This window comes from Pundamilia nyererei, unplaced genomic scaffold, assembly GCF_000239375.1.
Source record: "Pundamilia nyererei isolate P.nyererei 1_Seehausen unplaced genomic scaffold, PunNye1.0 scaffold00247, whole genome shotgun sequence".
Lineage (NCBI taxonomy): Eukaryota > Metazoa > Chordata > Actinopteri > Cichliformes > Cichlidae > Pundamilia > Pundamilia nyererei.
The window spans coordinates 110,779-119,464 of record NW_005187648.1 but is presented as its reverse complement, the minus strand read 5'-3'; positions in this window follow the sequence as shown (position 1 = coordinate 119,464).

Here is an 8,686-nt window from a genome sequence, read left to right as displayed (position 1 = left end):
CCTGTTCGAACATAAGAGTGTCCATAAGTGTCCATAAGTGGAGGAGGTGGCTGGGGAGAGGGAGGTCTGGGCCTCTTTGCTTAGGCTGCTGCCCCCGCGACCCGGCCCCGGACAAAGCGGATGAAAATGGATGGATGGATGGATATATGTGGAAGGAAACCGTGACCGAGGACAAGCTGATGGCATAAGATGTAAGTACAACTCCTCCGGTTTCATATGCAAAAAAAATTATTGCGCTAGCTTACGTGGTTGCAGAGCTACTGGGATTTAAAAGTAGTTGCACAAAACGGAGCGTGCCCGCTCCGACCGGCTTTAAAGGGTTAATTCATTTGTTCGGTTTCTTACAATGCAAGGTTAAATGTTCGTCTTCCTCATCTGGTGACTACAGTCAAAGACAACAGAGTTACAGTGTGTCCAAGGCAGGAGGAAAGGCTCAAGTCATGTGAATGACATTAAGGGCCACCACCTGATCAGCCTGCTCACAGGGAAACACTGAGCCAACAGGACAGAGATGCTTTTTGTTGCTAAACTGATCTTAATGATGTTTTTGAGAAATGAAGCACAAAATATTTTCAGTTGATAATATTACCTGAGCAGAGCTGTTTTTTTAATTTTTTTTACAAGGGTTCAAAATCACAAGTTTTTACCATCTAAACAAAACTGGTAACTTTGAAGCCCAAAAGTAGTGAAAAGTAGAGAATAGCCATTCAGTCATTAACGTGGGTAAGACTGTGTAAAAAGTGGGTCCTGCCATTATAACTGTGCCATCAAAATATTGCCACAGCTCGTCCTCTCGTTCCTTCATCTCAAAAGAATGTTTTCATTTTATGAAATAATAATGCCCTGTTTGCAGCTGCTGCCGCTGCTCCATAATGGGGGTGCAGGAGTGAGAGAAAAGTGGGTGAATTAAACTTTAAGGAGACAGAGGAAATTTAGCAGTGTCTATTAAAACTCACATTTAAAGGAACAGGAAGAGTGGGGTGAGGAGGAGAAGAAAAAAGGAGAGACAGAGGTTTGAAATAATGGCTTTGCAGGGTTTCTTCTCCCACTTTACACTCTCCTGGTTGGCTGACTGGGTGCCAGTTTGGCAAGGCCTCATCATTAAAGATGGCATATGCAGTCGATGGGTCCCTCAGAGTAATGCGAACCTCTGCAGCCTGTCTTTCTAGACTCATCCTCCTCCCACCTCCACCCTGCCGCCTGCCTTCCCCTCACTGATGTTAAAAGAAATCTTTATTGTCATTCACATATCCCATTCACTTTGTTCACCTGCACTGACAACTCTGAGCTGTGTGTGAGAGAAACTGTGCATACAGGTGAATTTATGCTTTCTGTGTGTGGGGGTTTCACAGGCAAAAAACAAAAAGCTGTGAGGATGCAGCACGCTGCACTGTGCAGTGTGTGCATGTGTGTGTCTCACCGCCGCACTGTACTCCACCACAACCCTCCCCCACTCAGCTCCCTCTTCCTCTAGATGTCGGCATACCTGAGCTTCTAAATGCTCCCTCATTAGCCGAAATCTGTTTGAAAAGCTCCGAGTGTGAGGCTGGTAACGAAGCGATGCTGTCTCCATCCCTCTGTCTCCCAAATGTGTGACAGGTGGGGAGGGAGTGAGGGGTGGGTGGGCTGTTTGATTTAAAGATGAGGAGGTGACTGAGAAGGAGGAAGTGAGAGAGGAAAGGATGTGGGAGGTGGACCTCACTGATGTTTGTGTGGGGGGGGGTCACCAGCTTTGCGGAATCTCTCCACCCTTCATGTGTCTTTGTGCTCCTTGGTGACTGCACTACCTTGATGGGAGGAGGATGACAAGTCACAGCAAAGAATTGATTGGGCTCAGCGACCGACTTTGCCCCATGCTTCATTATACCCGATTGGCTCCTTAATGAGGTGAATCATTTGATGGCACTGGGCCAGTCGCAAAGATGGCCACCACGACCGTTTCCTCACCTTTTCCGGTATCACGGAGAAAAAGAGTCCAGATACGTCCTCTTTGAAATGTGCAGCAGTCGTGGGGGTGGCCGGCTGAGTTTCTAATCATCCGGCCCTTTTGTCACCGTCACATTTGCAGCAGGGAAACGTGACGGTGACAGTTTAACAAGAGATATAGCAGATAGTACAGGGATAGTTGTCAGTTCATTAACTGGGCCGCTCATGTAAATTCTTTCTTTGAGCTGTGTTGCACCGCTGTCGGCAGTCTAAGGAAACTTCCATCTGAATAAATGAGCTTCATTAAGAACATTTACATTCCTTGATAATAAAAATTTTGCCAACAAAAGAGCAGAAATCTAAAATCATGGACAAGTTGTGACTGTCAGAAAACTTCACTGTCATTACTTTACTCCAGGTGAGGCTGGAAGTATCTGAATCCTCTGAGTGATGGAAACAATCTGCTGGTTGTCTCGTGACCCCTCGCACCCCTCGCACGTGTGCTTGAAGAGCAGCCTGGGAGTGATAAAGGGAGATTTTAGAATGCACATCACACTCGCAAAATGAAAGTTTAGCATCTTTTGCTTATCTCCAGACGCTTTTTTCCACAGGGGGAGATAAGAGTGCAAGCTTAAAGGGACCAATTAACTCCTAAATAAACAAATATGGACAGTCGTGTGTGTCACGCCATGAAGAATCCACCCCACTGTACATACACAGGAAGAAGTCTCCAGAAAGACGAGCCGGACTGGCCCAGGTACAAAGCTTCCAGTTCAAACTGATCCTATATTTAGGTTGTGTTCAGAAAAATGCAAAACGTAGTGTCAGACTCACACACAGGGTGGACGTGTGGTTTATATTTAGAACTTTTCATTTCACCATTTGACACTGACGCTGCCACATGATGCTAATTGCATCAGTTTCATTAACAAATCAGATCAGCAGGTCATTACCATCTCAATTCATTCCAAAGTCAGGTCATTTTCATTTTATTGTTGGCTAACACACCTGAGGGAACACAATCATGAAATAGTTCACCTGCAGGTAAAGAGGTATAAATGTCCTCCGTTCCAGGTGCTCAGTTTGCTCTGGGAAACGGCTGACACACGATTCTGCTGCCAATTAGTGATCCCAACATAAAGTTATACACAATTTCCTTTTTGCATGTACGGTGTTTATCTCTTTAACTAAGCAGAGACTTCAATCAACAAGCTGAACAAAAGTGTACGACTCTAAGAAGTTATAGGATTTTCAATTAACCTAATGACACGGAGCCCGATTCTATCTGCTTGCAGCAGTTAGCTCAGGCAGCGCAGTGGATAAACTCATCACACAAACAGACTGCGCACAGCAATGTGACTGCTTTACATCATGAAACAGTGTAACACTGGGACAGTGAACATCTCAGTTAGAGGAAATGGAGGGCTCCCATCAGCTCTTGAAACGACCAGCTGGACCTTTCTTGTCTGACTTTTGTCAGCAGCTTGACTCACTTGCAGCAAGAGTTCACAGTCAGAGTAAAGTGACCCCGCGTTTCTTCCCCTGCACGGCGACCTTTCACTGGAGCCAGCTGGCTAATTTTTTGCTTCAGTGGGCAGCAGTCAGGATGTGTTACTTAATCCAACTTTGAATGGATACAGGTATGCATGACACAACTGAATTCTCTTTTGGTTAATCTAAAGAGCAAATAGGGAGAAATGTCTGGTTGCACTAAGAAAATGAAGGTGCATTATAAATGTTGGAAACAAAGCTTAATTATGTACACTGGTTTTCCATAAATGAACTGAAATCTTGCATATAAGCAGCACTTAAGTGGCCAGTCCAAAGAAGCTGTGATTTCTGACTATAAAGAAAGTAGTCAGCACCTTCTTCTTTGGAGAAACAGTGACGTGAAGAAGGACGTTTTCAGAGGACTATTCAGTGCAGTGGAAATTATGATCTTTGCAAATATGCATTTTTGCAAAGCTGCAGCTTTGCAAATGTAAATGTCATTAAACTTGGTGAAACATGGATCAGGCCTGCTAGCATTAGCTGGTTGTCCAAATATCGTCAGTCCAAAAACATAAATAAAGCAAAGGAAGAAATGTCTGCAAAGCATGTAAACTGTCATTAATGTGACTGTGCAAATGAAAACAAAGCTATTGCCTGGCAGTTTATTTGTGCCTACATATTTTTTTAATTAGTTAAACTGGTGTTCATTTGAATAAATATTGTTCAGACCTCCCTAAACTGGTGCAGCTTTATAATAACTGCACACAAGCATCAGTAAGGTATTGATAAATATGTAATTCATCATTATTACTCCTCTTACTAAGCATTTATGAACATGGATTCAAATAGTTTATTAATAGTTATTCTTCATGATATATAATGTGATTAATAATCATTTTATACTTGATCATTTTATTTTATTTAGCAGCTGTTAATGGTTCGTGCTGTTTATATGTGAATGTTTTGTAACAAAGTATTTAGATTTGTACACATAATATTAGCGTCGCGTCTTAGAGCATGGAAATACCCCCAAAGATACCAATACTGGTATTTTTATATTGTATTATAATATTATTTCCTGACATTTTGTTCTAATGTTATATTTTCCCAACTGATCTCGTTGAAATGGTGCAGGATGAAGTGTCCCGTGTTCTTGACGTCACAATGTTGCAGAGCACTCAGGCGTGGTGTTTGTTGGTGACGCAGAAAGAAGCTGAGGAGATTAGTACTGCAGATTTAAAACACGCTGTAGCTGAAATAAAGCAAAAGTGTAAACTGTTCTGATATTGCAGGGACATTGCTGTGACTTACAAAGTGTGTGCTTATTTATATTTGTTCTTTAAATAACATCAAATGTGTTATCTCATGTAGGCCAGATCACCAGAGAGGAGCTAATTTTAGCTTTTAGAGCCATTAGTCTGGTGGCATAGCTGCCAGCCAAGGAGCTGATGTACTTTATCATCTTAGTTTGGTGAAGGTATTGATTCTTACTCTGGTTAAACTGAGCTTCATTGTTTGTGACCTCTCAATGCCCAGCAGCAGCTTGCATTCACTTTGAATATTGATATTCACAGCTGGGCCCACGTCCTCATTTTAGGTTTGACAGCGTTTTAGTAGGTAAAGGTGATGCTTTGACATAAATTGAGCTGCGGTTTGGGGAAGGCCTGGAGGGGGACTGGCGACGGCCCCTGGGCCTGGCAGATCCCCGTGTAGTAAACAGGAGTGAAGAAGTTAAAGAAATGAGAACAAGGAGGGAGGGAGGGGCACGTAAACGGGAAGGATCAGCTTGCAGAACTGGGGAAACCTCTGTAGATGACAACCAGCAGGAGCGTGTTTGGAGGCGTGGTCCTGCTCCTGAAATTCCCATACATAATCTCCAATAGATTGATAGGATCAGTTTATGTCTTTTATTGTGTCCACTCAGTGAGTGAATATGTGGTGGAATTAACCAACTAACTGTTAAAACTATTAAGTACTTAAAGTCCTCATTAGATTTGTTGCCTGTTGTTAAAAAAAAACACTGATGCCTGTGAAACATCAGTCTTTTTATACTGCCGGGTCCTTCATTCTTTCATTTCTCATGCTGTCATCACGTGGAGCTGGTTCTAGGTTCCCCTCCAGCCTTTGTTATCTCGGTGCTCCTTTCTCCAGCTCCGCCTGTAGGTGAGTCTCTCATCAGCCACAGCTGATCTCCTTGTAGTAGCCAGTGCCCGGTGTTTAAGGACCAGCTCAAACTCCCAGCATTCAGCATCAGGTTAGCCTAAGCTCCCACTGTTCTGATGATTTGCTTTGTGTTCTTATCTCACCTACAATGCAGTACCAACGAATTACAGCTGAAATAATCAAAGAAGGCTAGCAAGCCTGAGATTAATGCATGACCTGCCTTTTAGGCATTACTCTGAGGCCGTTTGTAACTGATGCTGCACACATAGATGGAGGCAGTCCTACATATTCATTTAATATGTTCAAATAAAGAACCTGTGTGCATAGCATACTCGACATTTACATGCACAAACTGAAATCTATCAGATGTTATCACTGAATCCAAAAACACTGATTCATCTTTTTACTTAGGTGCTTTTTTACGATCGAATGTTTCATGTGTTATTGTTATGTGGCTTAAAAATTCCTCTGAAAATTGTCTGATAATAGAATGAAATGGAATAAAAATGCAGCTTATTTTGGAGAAAAACGTCAAACCTTCAGAAATTCTGGAGAACTTTTACTGAAGTTCTAAAAATTGCAAGTAAGTCCAGATCCTGGGAAGCTAAATATAAAGACACATGACACAGGAACAAGACCAGATGATGACATAACAAGTAAATCAAGACAATAACAAGGGTGAGGAAAAGAACCAATGAGGAGAATTAAGACACAGAAAGCAACCAGAAGGGCTAATATGAAAGGAAGTGACTGAAAATAAAGCCTTGACTCAGACCAACAGCAGAACCACTGAAGGCACTGAAAAAGATCATCACACATACACTATACTGACAACAGCTCTGGTCCACCTACTGATGCACCTGCAGGAGCTGCTCGGCTCCCAGTGCAGATGTTTGATGGTGTTAATACCAGATGTGGCTTGGAACTTGTTAGCAGAGCACTGGTGAACCGCACACTGTAACTTCCTGTGGTCTGAGCTGTTGTGGTTATCCACTTGGTTAGATTACCACTTAGTGTGGAAGATCTAGGAGAGGGAAAAATAAGGGATGACTTGTTGCAACAGCAGCATGCTCAAGGTCATTAAGCTCTTTAGAAAGACCTGTTTTTTCACAATCCCTGTACAGACCACGTGTGCTTGGTTATCAGAGACCTAAAAGACGACTTCAGAGATGTGAGCCATGACATTTCTCCATGTTGTATATATATTACTCCCGACAGACATGGATGGATGTAAACTGGCCTGAAACTGCCAGGCAGCAATTATAGTGCATTATATCTTATTATTCAAATAAAATATGATCGAACTGTTTGTACGAGTTAATCATAAGGACTGGGAGCAAGAAAGGCGGCGACGGTACGGTAGGTCCAGTGTTCCTCACTGATGTTCAGAGAATGTCCTCTGTGGAATTTGTAATAGAAATTCCTTTGATTGTCTTTCTTCTTTCTACTTGGTCCCCTCTTCTTCTTTCCTCAGTCTTCTACTTCCTCCCGTTCACCTTCCTAGCATGGCTCCCTCTTGCAGCTCATTAGCTGCATGCCCCACCTTACCCACCCAGGTCCCATGATGGGGATGGAGGGGGAGTTTGTGTTGCGGTTGCCCTGTTTATGCAATCCCCCTTGTTTTGAAGTGACAGGCTGGGGATAGATATGCAATATTAAAGATAGGCCTTATGAATTTTTGACATCTAATTAGTTGCTTCCCCGTTAACATATCATTGCTTGCGGGGGCATGGAGAGCTCCACCGGGGCCCTCTCTGAAGTACAGGGCAGAAAAAAAGAGGCCTGCTGCCACTTCTAATGTATTCCCTTCTAATGTAAGTAGTAATCATAGCACTAAGGTTAATTAATGGCCCTCCAAAGCCCAGCTTTCTACAGAATACCAGGCCCATGGTTTCAGTGGCACACCAATTAGCTTTTTTTCTGCTCTTGCTTCAAATGTTAACAGCCGCTGTTTCAGGGCTGTGGAGTGACAGAGAGGAGGTAAAGCACTGAGGTGACTGTGGTAACACGTTATGGATGGTACCCAGGCCAGCACAGTGTGTCTGCACTGCTGCACTGCACAGCGCACCGTGGCAAGGGGCATTGTGCACATACAAAATGGTCATATTTTATTCTGTAGGGGGTTAATAAGGGCTGTTGGTCAATAATATTGACCAACCAATTATGTTGCCAGCTGCTAGACCTGTGGAAGCCATTTTATTTACTTTGCGTGTTTGTGTTGTCAGTCAGTCAGTGAGATGGGACAGGAGCTGACAAAAAGCTGTTTTTGATTCATCATGAACATACAAACCCATCACTGGGGTCAAGCTTACATAATATTACTTCACTTCCCATAATGCAATCTGTATCTATGTATGAGTCACATTTTCACATTATGTGAAAAGGAACCGAGTCAGCCCAGCTGGGTGATGTTCCCTGAAAAGTCACAAAATTACAGTTTTTTCTCTTTTCTCTAAAAATCTGGGACAGAAAGTTTTCTTTCTTCATATTACTTTTTTTAACATAAACATTTGAATGTACTGACACAACAATTATGCTTACCTTCGATTCTTTTCTGCTTTTTGTAGTATTAATTTTTTTGTCTTACCCTCCATGAAGGAGCACTTTGTGTGCAGCAGTGATCCCAGCAGCTCAGCTGGCACTTTGCTCTTCTATGTCGTCTCCCAAGGCAAACTGGTCCTGGATGAGGAGACAGACTAGTAGCCCTTTTCCATCAGTACCTACTCAGATCGGCTCAACATGACTCGTTTTCCATTACAATTGAGTACCGCCTAATGTGCATGGTGTCATTATAGGCTGAAAGTCCTGTGACGTCATTTGTTTACGACATGAACGCCATAACAACGGAGGCGATGGTGTACCTGCTGCTCGGTGTACAGGCTCAGTGATGACGGTGCTGGGTTTGTTTGTAGCCTTTTCCCACTTGTGTGGTTTCACAAATGGCAGTTTTTATTTTTCATGAAGGAAACTACAAATGGAATGGAAAACCTTCGTCTGATGTCTAAACTTATTTATATTCAGAAGCAGATGATTTCTCCCACATAATGCTCTGCACTCCCAGTCAAACCAGGACACACCTTCTGATTGAATGGTTGTTCTTTATTTT